Source organism: Schistocerca nitens, chromosome 1, assembly GCF_023898315.1.
Source record: "Schistocerca nitens isolate TAMUIC-IGC-003100 chromosome 1, iqSchNite1.1, whole genome shotgun sequence".
Taxonomy (NCBI): domain Eukaryota; kingdom Metazoa; phylum Arthropoda; class Insecta; order Orthoptera; family Acrididae; genus Schistocerca; species Schistocerca nitens.
Genome location: NC_064614.1, coordinates 1187716052 through 1187736369, shown reverse-complemented (window position 1 = coordinate 1187736369; position 20318 = coordinate 1187716052). Strand labels below are relative to the sequence as shown.

At 42.6% G+C, this 20318-nt stretch overlaps 1 non-coding gene across 1 annotated transcript; it reads right to left on the bottom strand.

Moving 5' to 3' along the window:
- Nucleotides 1-18925: 18925 nt before the first annotated feature.
- On the bottom strand, nt 18926-19000 carry Trnas-uga (transfer RNA serine (anticodon UGA)). The gene has a single exon. It is a non-coding gene; the product is annotated as a tRNA-Ser (tRNA).
- Nucleotides 19001-20318: the final 1318 nt, after the last annotated feature.

The following is a 20318-nucleotide window of genomic DNA, read 5'->3' as shown; positions in this document are numbered from 1 at the left end:
AGTCTTCATAAATTCCGCTTGTGCATTGTAAAATTCGTATCTCAAAAACCATGGAATAAATAGGAACTGCAAGGAAGTTAAAGCTAAATGAATGCAAGAAAAATGCGAGGAAATCGGACGAGAAATGATTATCGGAACGACTGACTCAACAATCATAAAACCCAAAACAACGTTTGGTGAAATTAAAAGTAAATGTGGTAAGAGTAAGAGTAGACTGTGAATTCCGCCGTTAAATGCAGAGGAAAGACGGATAGGTGGAGAAAGTACAGTGAATGTCTCTTTGAGGGGGAAGACTTATCTAATGTGATACAACATGAAACTGTGGGCGATACGCAGTAGGAAAGCTAGGAGACCTAGTATTAGAATCACAATTCAAAAGGGCTGTGAAAGACTCAAGATCGAATAAGGCAGGTGGGCCAGTTAAGATTCCATCAGAATTTCGAAAAAACATTGAGGGAAATGGCGCAAAACAACTACTTACGTTGATTTGTAAAATGTATGAATCTGTTGATATACCATCTGACGTTCGGAAAAACATCATCCAAAGAATTCCGAAGATTGTAAGAGCTGATAAGTGTGAGAATTATCGCACAATCACCTTAACAGCTCATGCATAGGTGTTACTGAAAAGGAGAATATAGAGAAGAACGGAAAATAAAATTGAGGATTTACTAGATGACGATCAGTTTGACTTCATGCAAAATAAAGGCACCATAGTGGCAATTGTGACGTTCAGTTGATAATGGAAGCAAGTTTAAAGAAAAATCAAGACACAGTGGTAGGATTTGTCAACCCAGAAAAAGCATTCGACAGTGTAGAATAGGCCAAGATGCTCGAAATACTAAGAAAAATAGGGGTATGCTATAGGGAAAGATGAGTAACATGCAATATGTACAACAATACAGGAGCGAACAATATGAATGGTAGACCAAGAACGAAGTGCTCGGATTAAAGAGGTTGTAAGACAGGGTTGCAGTCTTTCGCCTGTTCAATCTGTGCATCGAGGAAGAAATGACGGAAATAAAAGAAAGATTCAAGAGTGGTATTAAAATTCAAGGTGAAAGGATATCAATAATAAGATTGGCTGATTACATTTGTATTCTCAGTGAAAGTGAAGAAGAATTACAGGATCTGCCTAATGGAATTAACAGTGTAATGAGTACAGAATATGGATTGAGTTTAAATCGATAAAGACGAAAGTAATGAGAATTTGTAGAAATGAGGACAGCGAGAAATTTAACATCAGGATTGGTGATCATGAAGTACAATGTACGAAGTTCAACTTAAGGAATTCTGCTACCTAGGCAGCAAAATAACCCATGACGGATGGAGCAATGACGACACAAAAAGCAGACTGGCACTGCCAAAATGGCCTTTCCTGTCCAAGAGAAGTCAACCAGTATCATACAAGGCCTTCTTTGAAGATATTCCTGAAAATGTACCTTTGGAGCACAGCATTGTAAGGTAGTGAAACATGGACTATGGGGAAACCGAAAAACAAGAGAATCAAATCGTTTGTGGTGCGGTAGTGCAGAAGAATGATGAAAATTTTGTGGACTCACAAGGTAAGGAATGAGGAGGTTCTACAGAGAATCGGCGAGGGAAGGAGTACGTAAAAAAAATTGACAAGAAGAAAGGACACGATGTAGGACATTTATCAAGACATCTGGAAATAACTGTCATGGTACTACAGGGAGCAGTAGAGGTTAAAAACTATAAAGGAAAACAGAGATTGGAATACAGCTCGAAAATAACTGAGGATTTACCAGTACCACATCCAAATTATAATCTTTGGCATGTTTTATTCCATCTTAGTTGTTGAGCACATTTGAGAACACGATTAATACAGTTGCCACAGTCTACGCTGCAAAAGGTGAAGCGCTTTTAGACATAGATTTGGATCTTAGGGCATAGAAAAGCACATCAGATATAATACTCCTGTGCAGTTTTGGATCTTTCAGCTATATACGAATACAAACAGGCTACTGAGAGCGATTTACGTTAAAACTCAGCAAACTTGTACTATAGTAATAGATTGGAAATTGGCAGCTCAGTGCGTCAAGATCATATTCAAACAAAGGAAAATCTTAAGAGTGTCGCATAAAATGTGTTACAGAATAGTAATAGTGAGAGTTTGTGCAGACATGTACTAAATTTGGTGCCTTTGTATCACCTAAACACTTAAAAAATTAACGATTTATTTCTCTTTATGTACTGTATATGGACAAAAGGTAAGATTTAGTGATTGGATATCCAACCTAGAGTTTTCATTTGAACTGCCAGCAGTGTATTTACGTGACAGGATCGCTTACAAATTCAGTACAGTCGTATAGTGTAGCACAAACTTGATTTGGAGACACCCAGGTCAGAAGCAGCGATAAGGGCGCGGAGATACGGAAAGGAGTAATTAAGATAAATTATGGAAATAAATATATGGCATTTTAGGAATGTCAGTCTGTTAACACTGTGTTGAGAAATTTCCTGATCAAATTAACGTGGAGTTTGAGTAATGATATGTAACAGAAACGTATGGCAGCAGTCCAGAAGGAATCAAGTTTACAGAAGTAGACAGTTTGAGTTATGATGATATCTAACAGAAATATATGGCAGCAGTCTAGAAGGAATCAAGTTTGGAGAAGCAGACAGATGGCCAGGAGAAGAGGGACAAATAATAGAATCAACTTAAAAGATGGAATGGAAGGAAGATAACGTAAGGTAAAGGCACCAGAGATGCAGTTATGACGTCACAGTTGGGAATGAAAGAAATAATATGGTAAAATAACAGTTTCAAAGAATTTAATGATGTTAAAATCGTCATAAAAGCAGATATAAACTACAAGAAGGTAAGAAACTAGGTGGAACAATAGAAGTAGACTATGTGATAAGTCTTCTGGTAGACGGCGCTTAGCAACAGAGATGACTGCCTCTGTTTCAGTTTCATCCTTCACAAACTATAGTGTTGCAGAACCAACAGCTGTGTCAGTATTGATTTAAATGATACAGTTGCTGCAACAGTTACTTTTTTCGCACGTGCAACAACAAATTTTTGAGTACCCTGGGAATTTACATGATCTTCATATTCAGTGTACGTGTATTTGTTGCTCTGCCTCTGATTTCCTGCAACCGTCTGTTTATTCGTATGTTCTCACAAAATAGGGAAAGAAATGGGAAACATAACATTATGGATTGACAATTTAAAGAAATTATCTTCTGGCTGCAAGGTATATAAATATGTAGGGGTGCCTTTGAAATCTGGAAACCATCTGATTGCGTTCGAGTCTGCCATGAGGATGGGAAGTTTAAATATAATATCATGGAATTTCTTAGGTGCTGATTTTATAGGACTATTTTTGTAGATCTGTTTCTGCATATTTAATCATAGGGATATTTACATACACTCACCAAAAGTTTGTTTCCGTTAACTCATAATACACTCAAGTGCCAAAGAAGCTGGTAAAGGCATGCGTATTCAAATACAGAGATATGTAAACAGGGAAAATATGGCGAGCGGTGAGCAACACCTATATAAGACAACAAGTGTCTGGCGCAGTTGTTACGTCAGTTGCTACTGCTACAATGGCAGGTTATTAACATTTAAGTGAGTTTGAACGTGGTGTTATAGTCGGCGCACGAGCGGTGGGACGCAGCATCTCCGAGGTCGCTATGAAGTGGAGATTTTCCAGTACCACCATTTCACGAGTGTACCGTTAATACCAGGATTCCGGTAAAATATCAAAACTCCGACATCGCTGCGGGCGGAAAAAGACCTTGCAATAAAGGGACCGATGACGACCGAAGAGAAACGTTCAACGTACAGAAGTGTAACACTTCCGCAGATGGCTTCAGATTTCAGTGCTGGGCCATCAACAAGAGTCAGCGTGCGAAAGGTTCAACGAAACATCATCGATATTGGCTTTCGGATCCGAAGACCCACTATGTACCCTTGATAACTGCACGACATAAAGCCTTACGCCGCACCTGGGCCCGTCTGCACTGGAAACATATTGCCTGGTCGGACGAGTCTCGTTTAAAATCGTATCGAGCGGATTGACGTATACGAGTATGGAGGCAACCTCATGAATCCACAGACCCTGCATGCCAGCAGGGACTGTTCAAGCTGGTGGAGGCTCTGTAATGGTGTGGGACGTGTGCAGCTGGAGTGATATGGGACCCATGATATGTCTAGATACGACACTGACAGATGATACATACGTAAGCATCCTGTCTGATCACATTCGATCATTCATGTGCACAGTGCATTCCGACGGACCTGGGCAATTCCAGCAGGACAATGCGGCATCCAACACGTCCAGAATTGCTACAGAGTGGCTCCAGGAACACTCTTCTGATTTTAAATACTTCCGCTGGGCAGCATACTGCCCACACATGAACATTATGGAGCATGTCTGGGTTGCCTTGCAACGTGCTGTGCAGAAGAGGTCTCCATCTCTTTCGTATTCTTACGGATTTACGGACAGCCCTGCACGATTCATGGTGTCAGTTCCCTCCTGCACTATTTGACATTAGTCGAGTCCATGCCACGTCGTGTTGCGGCACTTCTGCGTGCTCGCGGGGTCCCTACACGATATTAGCTAGGTGTACCAGTTTCCTTGGCTCTTCAGCGTATGGAGAAGTTAGCCAAAATTGGAAGCCTGCTTTCACCCACAATCGACTTTAGGTATTTTTTTGTAATTTGTTGAAGCTACGTTCACAAGACGCTGCAGTATCTGTGATTGCGGTAAACACTATAAAAGCTAGCAGATTAGAACTGTGTGCCGGACCGAGACTCGAACTCGGGACCTTTGCCTTTTGCGGGCAAGTGCTCTACCATCTGAGCTACCAAGGCACGACTGACGCCTCCTTCTCAGAGCTTTACTTCTGCCAGTACCTTCAAAACTTTACAGAAGCTCTCCTGCGAACCTTGCAGAACTAGCACTCCTGAAAGAAAGGATATTGCGGAGGCATGGCTTAGCCACAGCCTGGGGGACGTTTCCAGAATGAGATTTTCACTCTGCAGCGGAGGGTGCGCTGATATGAAACTTCCTGGCAGATTAAAACTGTTTTAATCTACCAGGAAGGAGATACGCTCCAAACGTAACATCCAGCCGAAGTGAAAGTCTCAACAATCCTTCACATTTGGCCTTATATCTAATCAATGTAGGCGATACTACATTAACGCATGTGACAAATGCCCTTCAAATCAAAATCAGCAATGAAATGCACCGATTCTGTGAAGACGCCAGCGTCGACGCGCTCAGCGACGAAAAGGGCTTTGAGAACGAAAATGAGGGCTTATCAGGTCAAAGTAGCTGTAAGCGGCCATCCACTGGCCGGTACGATAGTTATTACGGACCAGGCATCGTTGATATCCCGAAAGTTTGAATCTTCTTTATACGATATATACATGTCAAACGTTAAACGAGTTTTTCTCAAAACCGTGTTTTTCGGTATGGTTGTCGTCGCCCACGCTACAGTTTTCATCCGATTTTAATGATTTTTGGTCGCCTTTGAAGCAAAGTGAATTCTCTTCATTTAATCAGAGCCGATTTTTTTATGTTAATATTTATTTATTTTTTTCGAGCCAAAAAAGAGGGTCCAGAAACTGACATTTTTTTCAAATATCTAATATTTCGCCATATATTTTTTTTTTGCAAAAATCCTACGATTAACTAAAATTACATATGTAAGGATCAATGTGATATGTCAATTTCATGTTTCAGATAACCACAACCGGAATTACAGCGACAACTGTCTAGCTACCCCCTTTCAGAGCTACCCTGGGAAAATCCCTATTACACAGTGAAGATACTAACATTTTTCACTAAAAATACCAATAAGAAACGTCAATGTATACTTCATTGCAGCGAACCCCATTTGTCTACTACATTCCAGTATGGAGGAAAAAAACCCTCAATATGAGCAATATTTTCGCCCGTCACCCTGTCATTTCCCCTTAACGAGACTTGGGGGAAGTAGAGACTACAAGAGGACTCATCAAATTACGGAAGGGCTAATAAAACAGAGATATAAGCGGTACCAGCGTTTGGACGGATCTTGTAATTGCGAGAATGCACGCGAAACTGCTTACCGCAGGAATGTGCAATGTGCTCGATATCTGTTAGGGGCCAATAAGCTTCGCGGTGATCGAGGCCCTCCATCCGCATAATACGTGGTGCAGTAGAGGCGGTGTAGTGATGGTGCGTGACTCGGAATGTGTTGCGAGAACGACGACTTGCGTTATCGAAAGTCGATAACGCGATGAGTAATAAATGCCAAGGGGTGAGTCGAATTTTCTCGGCGAGGGTTCCGTCCATATACGATAAACGAAACGCAGCGGAGGAGGAGATCTTGGACAGAAATCTTGTTGATATCTGTCGCCTTCAGTTTATATGCCAGTACCCATTTCTCTTCTAGTCGAAAATAACTTCCTGAGTTTGGAAACTTATGACTGGGTCCACGAAAAGTTGTAGAAAGGCACCGTTATTTGTATTTTTGTTCTCTTGTAAAGGATGGGCAAAACAAAACTGTCGCAAAAAATATTTCATGCACCTTAAAACAGGAAAGGATGTACCCGTGATCTAGGGGTAGCGTCTTTGATTCATAATCAAAACGTCTTCGATCCCGGCTTCAATCCCCGCCACTGCCTAAAATTTTGATAAATAATCAGCATTGGCCGAAGACTTCCGGCATAAGAAGTCAGCCTCATTCTGCCAACAGCCTTGTCAAAGAGGACGCAGGAGCGGATAGAGTTTCAGGGCACTCTCTTGTCCTAGGGGTGAGAAATTGCCCCTAAAGGCGGAAGAATCAGCAATGATCAACGACATGAGGATGCAGAAGGCAATGGAAACCACTGCATTAAAGACACGTAACGTCTATCCACAGGACATGTGGCCTGTATTGAAGAAGTGTCATGATGATCTCTCCATCGGCAAAAGATTCCGGAATAGTCCCCCATTCGGATCTCCGGGAGGGGTCTGCCAAGGGGGAGGTAACCATGAGAAAAAGATTGAATAATCAACGGAAGGATAACGTTCTACGAGTCGGGGCGTGGAATGTCAGAAGCTTGAACGTGAAAGGGAAACTAGAAAATCTGAAAAGGGAAATGCAAAGGCTCACTCTAGATATAGTAGGGGTCATTGAAGTGAAGTGGAAAGAAGACAAGGATTTCTGGTCAGATGAGTATCGGGTAATATCAACAGCAGCAGAAAATGGTATAACAGGTGTAGGATTCGTTATGAATTGGAAGGTAGGGCAGAGGGTGTGTTACTGTGAACAGTTCAGTGACCGGGTTGTTCCAATCAGAATCGACAGCAGACCAACACCGACAACGATAGTTCAGGTATACATGCCGACGTCGCAAGCTTAAGATGAACAGATAGAGAAAGTGTATGAGGATATTGAAAGGGTAATGCAGTATGTAAAGGGGGACGAAAATCTAATAGTCATGAGCGACTGGAATGCAGTTGTAGGGGAAGGAGTAGAAGAAAAGGTTACAGGAGAATATTGGCTTGGGACAAGAAATGAAAGAGGAGAAAGACTAATTGAGATCTGTAACAAGTTTCAGCTAGTAATAGCGAATACCCTGTTCAAGAATCACAAGAGGAGGAGGTATACTTGGAAAAGGACGGGAGATACGGGAAGATTTGAATTAGATAACATCATGGTCAGACAGAGATTCCGAAATCAGATACTGGATTGTAAGGCGTACCCAGGAGCAGATATAGACTCAGATCACAATATAGTAGTGATGAAGAGTAGGCTGAAGTTCAAGACATTAGTCAGGAAGAATCAATACGCAAAGAAGTGGGATACGGAAGTACTAAGGAATGACGAGATACGTTTGAAGTTCTCTAACGCTATAGATACAGCGAAAAGAAATAGCGCAGTAGGCAGTACAGTTGAAGAGGAATGGACATCTCTAAAAAGGGCCATCACAGAAGTTGGGAAGGAAAACATAGGTACAAAGAAGGTAGCTGCGAAGAAACCAAAGGGAACAGAAGAAATACTTCAGTTGATTGATGAAAGGAGGAAGTACAAACATGTTCCGGGAAAATCAGGAATACAGATATACAAGTCGCTGAGAAATGAAATAAATAGGAAGTGCAGGGAAGCTAAGACGAAATGGCTGCAGGAAAAATGTGAAGACATCGAAAAAGATATGATTGTCGGAAGGACAGACTCAGCATACAGGAAAGTCAAAACAACCTTTGGTGACATTAAAGGCAACGGTGGTAACATTAAGAGTGCAACAGGAATTCCACTGTTAAATGCAGAGGAGAGAGCAGATAGGTGGAAAGAATACATTGAAAGCCTCTATGAGGATGAAGATTTGTCAGATGTGATAGAAGAAGAAACAGGAGTCGATTTAGAAGAGATAGAAATTTAAAAGAGCTCTGGAGGACTTACGGTCAAATAAGGCAGAAGGGATAGATAATATTCCATCAGAATTTCTAAAATCATTGGGGGAAGTGGCAACAAAACGAGCAACAAAACGACTATTCACGTTGGTGTGTACAATATATGAGTCTGGCGACATACCATCTGACTTTCGGAAAAAGCATCATCCACACAATTCCGAAAACGGCAAGAGCTGACAAGTGCGAGAATATCCCACAATCAGCTTAAAAGCTCATGCATGGAAGCTGCTTACAAGAATAATATACAGAAGAATGGAAAAGAAAATTGAGAATGCGCTAGATGACGATCAGTTTGGCTTTAGGAAAAGTAAAGGGACGAGAGAGGCAATTCTGACGTTGCAGCTAATAATGTAAGCAAGGCTAAAGAAAAATCAAGACACTTTCATAGGATTTGTCGACCTGGAAAAAGCGTTCGACAATATAAAATGATGCAAGCTGTTCGAGATTCTGAAAAAAGTAGGGGTAAGCTATAGGGAGAGACGGGTCATATACAATATGTACAACAACCAAGAGGGAATAATAAGAGTGGACGATCAAGAACGAAGTGCTCGTATTAAGAAGGGTGTAAGACAAGGCTGTAGCCTTTCGCCCCTACTCTTCAATCTGTACATCGAGGAAGCAATGATGGAAATAAAAGAAAGGTTCAGGAGTGGAATTAAAATACAAGGTGAAAGGATATCAATGATACGATTCGCTGATGACATTGCTATCCTGAGTGAAAGTGAAGAAGAATTAAATGATCTGCTGAACGTAATGAACAGAAACATAATATAACCTTCTGTTATACATCATTACAAAGAGTATTTAAAAAGGGTTTTTTTTTTCACTCAAAAACAAGTTCAGAGATGTTCAATATGGCCCCCCTCCAGACACTCGAGCAATATCACCCCGATACTGCAACTCGTTCCACACTCTCTGTAGCATATCAGGCGTAACAGTTTGGATAGCTGCTGTTATTTCTCGTTTCAAATCATCAATGGTGGCTGGGAGAGGTGGCCGAAACACCATATCCTTAACATACCCCCATAAGAAAAAATCGCAGGGGGTAAGATCAGGGCTTCTTGGAGGCCAGTGATGAAGTGCTCTGTCACGGGCTGCCTGGCGGCCGATCCATCGCCTCGGGTAGTTGACGTTCAGGTAGTTACGGACAGATAAGTGCCAATGTGGTGGCGCTCCATCCTGCTGAAATATGAATTGTTGTGCTTCTTGTTCGAGCTGAGGGAACAGCCAATTCTCTAACATCTCCAGATACTGTAGGCCAGTTACAGTAGCACCTTCGAAGAAAAAGGGACCAAAAACTTTATTGGCTGAAATGGCACAGAAAACGTTCACCTTAGGCGAGTCACGTGAATACTGAGTTGTTTCCCGCGGATTCTCAGTGCCCCATATACAGACATTGTGACGGTTGACTTTCCCGTTAGCGTGGAAAGTTGCTTCATCACTAAACACAATCTTTGAAACGAAAGATTCATCTGTTTCCATTTGAGCAAGGATAAAATCACAGAAATCGTTTCTTTTAATCTTATCAGCTGCAGACAGTGCTTGAACCAATTTCAGACGATAAGGTTTCATAACTAACCTTTTTCGTAGGACTCTCCATACAGTTGATTGTGGAATTTGCAGCTCTCTGCTAGCTCTGCGAGTCGATTTTCCTGGGCTGCGAACAAATGCTTGCTGGATGCGTGCTACCTTTTCATCACTCGTTCTCGGCCGTCCAGAACTTTTCCCTTTGCACAAACACCCATTCTCTGTAAACTGTTTATACCAACGTTTAATACACCACCTATCAGGAGGTTTAACACCATACTTCGTTCGAAATGCACGCTGAACAACTGTCGTCGATTCACTTCTGCCGTACTCAATAACACAAAAAGCTTTCTGTTGAGCGGTCGCCATCTTAGCATCAACTGACGCTGACGCCTAGTCAACAGCGCCTCAAGCGAACAAATGTACAACTAAATGAAACTTTATAGCTCCCTTAATTCGCCGACAGATAGTGCTTAGCTCTGCCTTTTGTCGTTGCAGAGTTTTAAATTCCTGAAGTTGTGGTATTCTTTTTGAATCACCCTGTATAATGAAATATGAACCACTGAGAATTCCAGCAATGTAGTTCGAAGCTCCAACACCAGAGATTTGTAGTGAACCCGTAAGCAGACATGGTCAGTGATGGATTAATGAGCCGTTATTACCTTCTTCATCCGGACTGCCCAGCGCTGTTCGCAAGCGGAGTGCACTCAGCCCTTGTGAGGCAAACTGAGGAGCTGCTTGATTGAGAAGTAGCGGCTCCGGCCATGAAAAGTGACAACGGCCGGTAGAGCGGTGTGCTGACCACATGCCCCTCCTTATCCGCATCCAGTGTGATGCCTGTGGTCTGAGGATGACACGGCGGCCGGTCGGTACCGTTGGGCCTTCACGGCCTGTTCGGACGGAGTAGTATTACCTCCTTCCCTAGTTATCTGCCCAGTCGGTGTGGCCGAGCGGTTCTAGACGCTTCAGTCCGGAACCGCACTGGTGCTACGGTCGCAGGTTCGAATCCTGCCTCTGACATGGATGTGTGTGATGTCCTTAGGTTAGTTAGGTTTAAGTAGGTCTAAGTCTAGGGGACTGATGACCTCAGATGTTAAGTCTCATAGTGCTTAGAGCCATTTGAACCATTTGAACCTGCTTAACTGCAATATCTTGCACGGTACATCTCAAAGACATAGTCACCATAACCTGGGAAGCAATGTTCGCACGCGTACAGTATTGCTACATGCTGGATCCCGTCACACTTTGGGCCTATTGATCGTAGACATCTGCATCAGACTATCCCTGACAGGATGACACTTATCGAAACTGGAGAATATCTCCTCGCAAGAATTCCCAATGGTATTTTTATAGGGCTCGCAGCGGAATGCTTCGCTTTTAGTGAGAGGCTGTATTTAATTACTGTGAAACAGGCTATGGATTTTATATCAACTAAATAAAGAGCTGGATAGTTCGTGGGGATGTCAGCTATTTTTTATTATAGACATATTCTGTCAGAGAAAATAACAAACTGAGTTCAAAAATTTTGCGAAACCACGCATACAACTATCAAGCTCACTTGGTAAATTACGGATATTCTCATTCACTAGTTTTAACCGAAGAGTAAATATTATCAACATGTTACAAGACAAATTAAACAGTCCTGAACTTGTTATACCTGTATAATCTGCACCGTTCGCAGATAACCGAGGTTGAGCTCATATTTCTGACACCACACCATCAGGTTTGATGGCGTGAACCACTTCACGGGGCGGACATTCGTTACGTTGCCGGACGTGCGAAGTGATTCATGTCTCCTTAATATATCATCTGTGTATCCTAAATTCGTCATAAAAGAGAAACACTCCATGGCACCTCCCCTCAGATTCGATGGTAAGAGACCCCAGTCGAGAGCCAGTCAAACACTGAACACCGATCATGCATTAAAACAGAAAGGTGTACTGAACTGCGAAAGAAAAAGCAAACTAGAAACAGTGAGCAGTCCAAGGACATGACGTGCAATAGAGAAGAGGCTCATACAGCGATGGCTCTTGATAAGTGGGCACAGCGTTGAGCTTTGAAACAGACGAGCAGCATTCGAAACTCCCTTGTGCCATTTATTTTCGTTTTTCCTTTTTTCACAACATTATGAGCTGTCTGTTCGGTCATAGAAATGTTTGTTCTCTTTCTGTAGTCTTGGCAGTTGTCATACCATACATTGGTTATAGAATATGAGTCATTGAATAAAAATACGTTACCTTCGCAAGTAAACGTGATTAATAGTCAGCGCATGCGAGATACCGTATAGACGCAGAATGAGATTTTCAATTTGCAGCGGAGTGTGCGCTGATATGAAACTTCCTGGCAGATTACAACTGTGTGTCGGACCGAGACTCGAACTCGGGACCTTTGCCATTGGCGGGCAAGTGCTCTACCATCTGAGCTATCCAAGCACGACTCACGTCCCGTTTTCACAGCTTTACTTCTGTCAGTACCTCGTCTCCTACCTTCCAAACTTTACAGAAGCTCTCCTGCGAACCGTGCTTGGGTAGCTCAGATGGTAGAGCACTTGCCTGCGAAAGGAAAAGGTCCTGAGTTTGAGTCTCGGTCCGGCACACAGTTTTAACCTGCCAGGAAGTTTCACCATATAGACGGCTCACGGAAATGACAACAACAAATAAACGGGTGTGAACTACGTTGCAACAAAGGAACTCAAGTGTCAAAACCTCCAAAACGGAACGCAACTTCAAAAACAAAAAGAAGTGTTTTCACAAAGCAGAAAGAAACTGTGTGATTTTGAAACTGTTGCGTTCATTTGTTGCAGCTTATGTGACAACTATTACGTTTTCATCATTTCCTTGGGCGTGATCAAATTCACGTTCATACGAACACCTAAATCACGCAAGGAAGCATACCTCACTGACTTGCCAGGCGACCGAATTACGTGCGTCGGTAACAGATTGCTATCAGATCACACATGTACTGTCGTCAGTAATGCCGTGTATGACACAACAGACGTGTTTTCCTATCGCCTTGTCATCAAGCGTTTGCAGTTCCTATTCTAAAGCCACTTCCCTTCGGTTGCTAATAAAGTAAGAAAGTAGTTATGCAGAATCAATTGTCGTTACAGGTCCCTTCCATCCCTCTTTGTTGGAAACGGACGTTACACCACGACACAGACACAAATTTGAATACAGCAAACAACGAAGAAAAAACTTGGCAGGAAGGAGGTTTGGGATGCGGTTTGCTTGCTTTACAATTCGACGCCGTGACCGCTTTTCTTTTTTTTTAATTTGTTCAGTATTGCTCGTTTTCGTTTTGATGTGGGCGAACGTTACATGACATCCGTTCAGGTTGATTGTTGATTCCTTTACTCAGTTTTTAATTACAGAAGACAATCGACTGTCTGACCTAGCTACCGTGCCGACATAACCACGACGCCTTTCCTCTGCCACCATCTTACATGTGCTTCGACTGTTCACTGTTTCTATTCTGCTTTTTTTTTCACAGTTCAGTACACCTTCTTTCTGTTTTAATGATTTATCTTTGTTCAGTTTTTGACTGGCTGTCCACTGGGCCCTTTTACTGAGCCCTAGGTGTTGCGAAACAACTCAAATACCTTAAGAAAGGCAAGTCTTCCGGTCCAGATGGTATACCAATCAGGTTCCTTTTAGAGTATGCAGACACAATAGCGCATTTCTTAGCAATCATATACAACCGCTCACTTGACGAAAGGTCTATACGTAGAGACTGGAAGGTATCACATGTCACACCAATATTCAAGAAAGGAAGAACGAGTAACCCATTGAATTACAGACCCATATCACTGACCTCAATTTGCAGTAGGATTTTGGAGCGTATACTGAACTCGAACATTATGAATCACCTTGAAGAAAATGACTTATTGATACATAACCAACACGAATTCAGAAAATATCGTTCTTGTGCGACACAGCTAGCTCTTTATTCCCATGAAGTAATGAGTGCTGTCGCCAAGCGATCTCAGATCGATTCCATATTCCTAGATTTCCAGAAGGCTTTTCATACCGTTCCTCACAAGCGACTATTAATCAAACTACATGCATATGGGATATCGTCTCAGCTGTGTGACTGGATTCGTAATTCCCTCTTAGAGAGGTCACAGTTCGTAGTGATAAACGTTAAATCATCGAGTAGAACAGACACTTCTGGAGTTCCGCAAGGTATTGTCATAGGCCCTCTGCTGTTCCTGATTTATATAAATAATCTAGGTGGTAATCTGAGCAGCCCCCTTACATTGTTTGCAGATGATGCTGTAATTTACCGTCTAGTAAAATCATCAGACGATCAATTCCAATTACAAAATGATCTAGAGAGAATTTTTGTATGATGCCAAAAGTGGCAATTGCCACTAAACAAAGAAACGTGCGAGGCCATCCACATGGATACTAAAAGAAATCCGATAAATTTTGGGTATACGATAAATCGCACAATTATAAGGTCTGTCAATTCGACTAAATACTTAGGAATAACAATTACGAGCAATTTAAATTGGAAAAACCATATAGATAATATTGTGGGGAAGACGAAGCAAAGACAGAGCTTTTTTGGCAGAGTGCTTAGAAGACACGACAAACCCACTAAAGAGACAGCCTACATTACACTTGTCCGTCCTCTGCTGGAATATTGCTGCGCGGTATGGGATCTTTACCAGATAGGATTGACGCCGGCCGGAGTGGCCGAGCGGTTCTAGGCGCTACAGTCTGGAACCGCACGACCGCTACGGTCGCAGGTTCGAATCCTGCCTGGGGCATGGATGTGTGTGATGTCCTTGGTTTAGTTAAGTTTAAGTAGTCCTAAGTTCTAGGGGACTGATGACCTGTGAAGTTAAGTCCCATAGTGCTCAGAGCCATTTGATTAGATAGGATTGACGGAGGACATCGCAAAAGTGCAAACAAGGGCAGCTCGTTTCGTGTTATCGCGCAATAGGGGTGATAGTGTCACTGATATGATACGCGAGTTGGGGTGGCAGTCATTGAAACAAAGGCGTTTTTTTTTTTTTTGCGGCGAGATCTATTTACGAAATTTCAATCACCAACTTTCTGTTCCGAATGCGAAAATATATTGTTGTCACCCACCTACGTAGGGAGAACAACATAATAAAATAAGAGAAATCAGAGCTCGAACGGAAAGACTTAAGTGTTCCTTTTTTCCCACGCGCCATTCGAGAGTGGAATGGTAGAGAAGTAGTATGAAATTGATTCGATGAACCCTCTTCCAGACACTTAGGCGTGAATTGCAGAGTAACCATGTAGATGTAGATGTAAATCTTAGAGAGGTGCGATGGGGAGGTTCGCTTGCAAGAGGGCCTCCAATGTCATTTTGGACTATATACATGAAAACGAATTTAGTTGCCATAAATAAATGAAAATAAGGGCGACATCGCGCAGACAAGATGCTAAGCTCCTCTAGCTTCGCTACACCAGACAACCAGAGCGCAAGCACTTCTGTCGGCGCGATATCACACGAGAGCTGCATGAAGGTAGCAGCATTAGGAGCAATTGCCTCATTCCATTTTGTGAAGTCCTTTTTTCTTTTAAGTCATCAGTCTTCTGACTGGTTTGATGCGGCCCGCCATAAACTCTCCTGCATTTCCAACTTTTTCATCTCAGAGTTGCACTTGCAGCCTACTTCCTCAATTAATTTGCTGGATGTATTCCAATCTCTGTCTTCCTCTACAGTTTTTACCCTCTACAACTGCGTCTAGTACCATGGAACCCATTCCGTTATGTCTTAATGGACGTCCTACCATCCTGTCCCTCCTTCTTATGAATGTTTTCCATATATTTCTTTCCTCGCCGATTCTCCGGGGAACCTCGTCACTGCATACCTTATCACTCCAACTATTTTCCAACATTCTTCTGTAGCACTACAGCTCAGATGCTTCGATTCTCTTCTGTTCAGGTTTTCTCATAGCCCATGTTCCACTACCATACAGTGCTGTGCTCCAGGCATATATTGTGAGAAATGTCTTTCTCATATTAAGGCCTATGTTTGATAACAGTAGACTTCTCTTGGCCAAAAATGCCCTCTCTGCCAGTACTAGTCTGGTATTTATGTCCTCTTCGCTCCGTCCGTCATGGATTATTTTGCTACGTAGGTATCAGTATTTCTTAACTTCATCTACTTCGTGGTCACCAATCCTGATGTTCCCAAGTTCTGCTACTACTCATTTCTGCCACTTCTCATTACTTTCGTCTTTCTTAGATTTACTCTCTGTTCACATTCCATACTCATTAGACTGTTTATTCCATTCAGCAGATCCTGTAACTTTTCTTCAGTTACACTTAGGAACGAAATACATCGTAAATGCATGAAAAACGTAAGGAAATAAAAAAAGAAATAATTTTCAAAGTGAGGTGGCATCTAGCACTTCGAAACGCTGTACGTGTGCGAACATTTCTTCCCAGGATATGGTGACTATGTCTCTCAGAAATACAGAGCAAAATGTAGTAGTTAACCAGGGAGGAAAGTGATACCGATACAGTAATCCATTTCTGACTATGTCTACTTACAGGTTCACTACAAATCCCTGTTGATGGCACTTCAAACTACAGTGCTGGAATTCTCAGTGGCCCGTATTTAATTATCTACGTAACAAAACGGATAAAATAGTCACCTGGTCATTCTGTTAGAGCAGTTAAAAATGCTGTCATAATCCAAACATTTAAAAGTATAATCCTACTTTGAAGTTTTAACACAATAAGTCAAATATTAAAAGTAGAAACTACACAATAAGTCGAGTATTAACATTAGAATCTACACAATAAGTCAAGTATTAACATTAGAGTAGTCGGGTATTAAAATCAGGAATTGTGTATAAGCCTTCAGGCAGCGTAACTCTTGGATCGTAAATTATCCATAATACACTAATCCAGTGATTGAGTGTCATCAGCGAATCTTATCACTGATATCCTTTCACACTATATTTTAATTTCACTCTTCAACCTATATTTCCGTCATTGCTTCTTCGAAGCACATAGACCCTCTGTAATCCGAGCACTTCGTTCTTGATCTTCTACTGCGCGCATTGATTATTAACCGTAATCCCCTATAGGTTACCCCTATTTTTCTCAGAAGTTCGAATGTCTTGCACCATTTGACTTTGTCGAACGTTTCCTACAGGTCGGCAGATACTATGAACGTGTACTGATTTTTCTTTAGCCTGGCTTCCACTGCCAACCTCAACGTCAGAACTGCCTCTCTGGTGCCTTTAGCTTTCCTAAAGCCAAACTGATCGTCATCTGAGACATCCTCAAGTTTCCTTTCCATTATTCTGTATATTTTTCTTGTTAGGAGCTTGGATGCGTGAGCTGTTAAGCCGATCGTGAGATAATTGCACACTTTTCATCTCTTGCAGTCTTCGGAACTCTGTGGATGACGTTTTTTACGAAAATCAGATGGTATAGGGCCAGACTCTCACATTCAACACACCAACATGAGTGGTCGTTTTCTTTCTCCTGTCACTCACGGTTTCTTCGCTGTTGCTTCTTAATAACCTACGTTTCCATTTCCAACTTCTGTGAATGCCCTTTTTATAGATTTCCATTGGTCTTCAGCTGTACTGCTTTTTCTTGAGACAGTATCTATAGCCTGAGAGAACTTCGAGCGTATCTCTTAGTACTTCCGTATCCCACTTCTTTGCGCAATGATTCTTTCTGGCTTGACTCTTAAATTTAAACCTGCTCTTCCAAACTACTAAATTGTGACCTGCATCTATATCTACTCTAGATTACACCTTATAACCCAGTATGTAATTTCAGCATCTCTGCCTGACCATGACGTAATCTAACCGCAATCTTCCCGTATCTGCCGGCCTTTCCCGTGTGTATCTCCTTCTCTTGTGATTCTTGATTAGAATATTCGCTATTACTAGTTCATATTTTCTGAAGAACTCAGCTAGTACTTCTCCTCTCTTATTCCTAGAACCAAACCCATATTGTTCTATCACGCTTTCTTCTACTCCTTCCCCTACAACGCATTCCAGTCCCCCACAACTATTAGATTTTCGTCTTCCTTTATCTACCGTTCAATATCATCATATATTGTTATTGTTACGTCTTTTCATCTTCAGCTTGTGACGTCGGCACGTATACATGAACTATTGCTGTCGGTGATAGTTTGCAGTCGATTCTGATGAGAATAACTGCATCATTGAAGTGTTCACAGTAGCTCACTCTATGCGCCACCTTCCTATTCATAACGAATCCCACTCCACTTATACAATTTTCTGCTGCTATTGATGTTATCCTATAGTCGTCCGGCCAGAAATTTTTGTCTTCTTTCCATTTCACGCCACTCTATCTAGAATGAGCCTTAGAATTTCCCTCTTTAGATTGTCTAGCTATCCTATAACGTTCAAACTTCTGACATTCAAAGTCCCGACTCATAGAACATCCGTTAGTTGGTGTCTAGTCTTTTACTTATGTTCGCCTCCCTCTTACCTGCTCTCTCCCTGAGATCCAAATAGTTGACTAGTCCGGAATCTTTTGGCAAAACAGAGATCATCATGAAGTCATACATCTGCTTTAACTGCTTCTATCAACCTAGTGCAATTTGAGGGACTAAGGTAATGAATTCAAAGGCCAGAAATGCTACACAGACTGACTTCTGACTGTGTTGAAGGTGATTAGAATAATGAGGGCATATCATATGCATATACTGTTGTGTAGTCTGTAAATGATCCTTAAAACGTCGCGTAAGGGTCGTCTTTGTTCATTATTGAAGTGAGATTGGGGATCGATTCCGAATGATTTTATCATATTACGGGGAGGAACGTTTGTTTTCACCCACGATTTAATGTTCTCTGAATGATTTGGTAGATTGACGGTTGCGCTCTGATGTGGGTGTTCGAAGTATAGTAGGGAGCTTTTGTTATATCCTGAAACTGTTTTGTAGAATGAAATTTTCACTCTACAGCGGAGTGTGCGCTGATATGAAACTTCCTGGCAGATTAAAACTGTGTGCCGGACCGAGACTCGAACTCGGGACCTTTGCCTTTCACGGGCAAGTGCTCTACCAACTGAGCTACCCAAGCACGACTCACGCCCCGCCCTCACAGCTTTACTTCTGCCAGTACCTCGTCTCCTACCTTCCAAACTTTACAGAAGCTCTCCTGCGAACCTTGCAGAACTAGCACTCCTGAAAGAAGGATATTGCGGAGACATGGCTTAGCCACAGCCTGGGGGATGTTTCTAGAATGAAATTTTCACTCTACAGCGGAGTGTGCGCTGATATAAGTAAAGCTGTGAGGGCGGGGCGTGAGTCGTGCTTGGGTAGCTCAGTTGGTAGAGCACTTGCCCGCGAAAGGCAAAGGTCCCGAGTTCGAGTCTCGGTCCGGCACACAGTTTTAATCTGCCAGGAAGTTTCTGTTTTGTAGAGTTTGCAAACGTTTCAGATTAGTGTTGGTGGTCGTGGGCCACATCTTCGAATCGTAGGGATTGGCTAGAAGGGTGATGACACTACAGATGGTCAGTTTTGCGTAGTCTTGCTAGAGTCCATTACTCAGGTTGTAATGTTGATAAAAATGGGCCACACATCTTGTTGACTGCAACGGTTATTTGTGGTCTCCAAGTACCTCTCTTTTTTTAAATACACTCCTGGAAATTGAAATAAGAACACCGTGAATTCATTGTCCCAGGAAGGGGAAACTTTATTGACACATTCCTGGGGTCAGATACATCACATGATCACACTGACAGAACCACAGGCACATAGACACAGGCAACAGAGCATGCACAATGTCGGCACTAGTACAGTGTATATCCACCTTTCGCAGCAATGCAGGCTGCTATTCTCCCATGGAGACGATCGTAGAGATGCTGGATGTAGTCCTGTGGAACGGCTTGCCATGCCATTTCCACCTGGCGCCTCAGTTGGACCAGCGTTCGTGCTGGACGTGCAGACCGCGTGAGACGACGCTTCATCCAGTCCCAAACATGCTCAATGGGGGACAGATCCGGAGATCTTGCTGGCCAGGGTAGTTGACTTACACCTTCTAGAGCACGTTGGGTGGCACGGGATACATGCGGACGTGCATTGTCCTGTTGGAACAGCAAGTTCCCTTGCCGGTCTAGGAATGGTAGAACGATGGGTTCGATGACGGTTTGGATGTACCGTGCACTATTCAGTGTCCCCTCGACGATCACCAGTGGTGTACGGCCAGTGTAGGAGATCGCTCCCCACACCATGATGCCGGGTGTTGGCCCTGTGTGCCTCGGTCGTATGCAGTCCTGATTGTGGCGCTCACCAGCACGGCGCCAAACACGCATACGACCATCATTGGCACCAAGGCAGAAGCGACTCTCATCGCTGAAGACGACACGTCTCCATTCGTCACTCCATTCACGCCTGTCG